Source organism: Mizuhopecten yessoensis, unplaced genomic scaffold, assembly GCF_002113885.1.
Source record: "Mizuhopecten yessoensis strain PY_sf001 unplaced genomic scaffold, ASM211388v2 scaffold8973, whole genome shotgun sequence".
Taxonomy (NCBI): Eukaryota; Metazoa; Mollusca; class Bivalvia; order Pectinida; family Pectinidae; genus Mizuhopecten; species Mizuhopecten yessoensis.
In genome coordinates this window covers 62207-64416 of record NW_018407815.1, presented here as the reverse complement: position 1 = coordinate 64416, position 2210 = coordinate 62207, and the positions used below count along the sequence as shown (strand labels likewise).

At 33.4% G+C, this 2210-nt stretch overlaps 1 long non-coding RNA gene across 1 annotated transcript in view; it reads right to left on the bottom strand.

Moving 5' to 3' along the window:
- The window catches only part of LOC110456955, a 2318-nt gene extending 996 nt beyond the window's left edge, over positions 1-1322 (bottom strand). Inside the window, exons 1-2 of the long non-coding RNA XR_002463646.1 lie at positions 1004-1322; positions 49-158 (exon numbers count right to left, since the gene is read on the bottom strand). This is a non-coding gene — a long non-coding RNA (uncharacterized LOC110456955). The remainder of the gene's footprint in view (positions 1-48; positions 159-1003) is intronic.
- Positions 1323-2210: the final 888 nt, after the last annotated feature.

The window sequence follows — 2210 nt, the reverse complement described above, 5'->3', positions numbered from 1 at the left end:
CCTTAGTAATTACTTTTTACTTCCTAATACATAAAAATACATACATACAGAGAGTGCATTCTCTTCCTTAAATAGTTGATTTTGTTTTGAATTTTCCTTTTAAGGCCCTTCATAACTTTCTTGTCCTCTGTGTCGATATTGGACACAAGAGCCTTTACCTGTGAAAATAAAAAAAATAAAATAGCAATTAAATCTAGAAATAAGTCAGAATGACATGAAAGTCAACCCATCACTCTGTATGATCATTTTCCAATAAAACGTTGACCAAACTGCAACAGATATTTTTTCACGTGTCAATCAAACAGGTCCGACAAGGAACGCCAACAGCCAAATTCACGAAACATTGAGAAAACCAAAAATTTTTGATTTCAGCGATTCTCCTTTGAAAAGAAAAAGATCGGAATGTATTTGGCTGTTTTGAACCCATTAATAATTATTTTTTAAACTTTTATCATTATCGGTTCAATTCGCATGGATGTCACCTTGTAAATTCCTGCCGGTTAATAGTATCACCATANACGTTGACTAAGCTGCAACAGATATTTTTTCACGTGTCAATCAAATAGGTCCGACGAGGAACGCAAACAGCCGAATTCACGAGACATGGAGAAAACCAAAAATTTTTGATTTCAGCGATTCTCCTTTGAAAAGAAAAAGATCGGAATGTATTTGGCTGTTTTGAACCCGTAAATAATTATTTTTTAAACTTTTATCATTATCGGTTCAATTCGCATGGATGTCACCTTGTAAATTCCTGCCGGTTAATAGTATCACCCTACCTTGACTCTTCGCGGTACACAAACTTGCTAACTTCACACCAATTTTCACAAAACACAAACAATTTAAAACAAAAGCATCTGATGATCATACACACATGCTAATTATGAAAACCAATAGCAAAAGTCAACTGCGGCGATAAAGTCACACATTTATTTTTTGTGAACTTTTTTTCCAACACACTTTTCATTGAACTGAATCAAGGTTAAGAAATAAAGATATTTACCTCCACATCAATTCTGTTTAGAAGATATCCCTTTGAACTGGTACATCCAGTAACGTAAAGCGCCTTCCTGATGGCAGCCTATACAAAAAAATGACAGCAGTGATTACTAACTACATCAATTTCTTATATTTTGTTGGGTTTGTATCAGGTAACATTTTTTTAAAAACAGGAAATGGTCCAGGATATTTTATCACATACTTGTATCCGAGTTTAATTCATTAACCAGGCAAAGTTCACATCCACTCATTAAAATGTACTTTCTCCATGTTCTGAACTTATTCTTGACAGTTAACAGCAATCGTTATGTGTGGAAATGCATTAAAACATTAGAAATAAAACATTAAAAAAATCACAAATATAAACAAGAGACCCCAGAGGAATTTTGGCGCCCACCATTGTACCATATTCATTACTTCTCTGTCAGTTTGATCTTTTCTCTTCTTTTCTCTATAAATCTGTTTGCACCTTGAGGTTACTTTTGATCTATATCTAATACTGCTGTGTATAACAGACAACCTTGAAAGTGAGTTTGTCGTTTCACATATTTAATAGTCCAGTACTTAATGTGAAAGAAATAGAACCAATATTGATTTGCAATATGAAGTTCTTCCTTTGGCCATTTTGATTTTATGATCAGTCTCAAAAGATAACATGCACAATGAGGGATCAAAGGGAACCTACATATCAAATTTGAGAAAGATCCCTCAAGTCATTCCTGAGAAATAGCACTAAAATACCTTCAGTGTTAAAATTGAAGATGGATGCCTGTCACCAAAAAAACGATATGCATAACAAGTGATCATGGGGAACCTTCAAATTTTGAAATAGCACTAACTAACTTTAACTTAAATTCAAGATGGCTGCCTGTTCAACAAAGGGCCATATCTTCTTTTTAAAGGGTCAGAATGAATAAGCTGTAAGGATTGTTATTAGCAATTTTCATTTAGATCCACCAGTAGTTTAGGTATCTGGTATAGCAGTATCTGGTACCATAATGGTTAAAGTTCAAAAAGGGGAAAGTTGAAACCTGACAAAAGAAACTGTTATATATGTTAAACATTATTACTTGTAGTATTACCTTACCAAATTTGGAAGGAATTGAAAAAAAATAAAAGTTCTTGCATTTTCTATACAATGTTATGGTCTATAGAAGTTTTATGAACTTATGGTCATAGCTCTGTGGGGAAGGGAGACAACCAAATGCAAA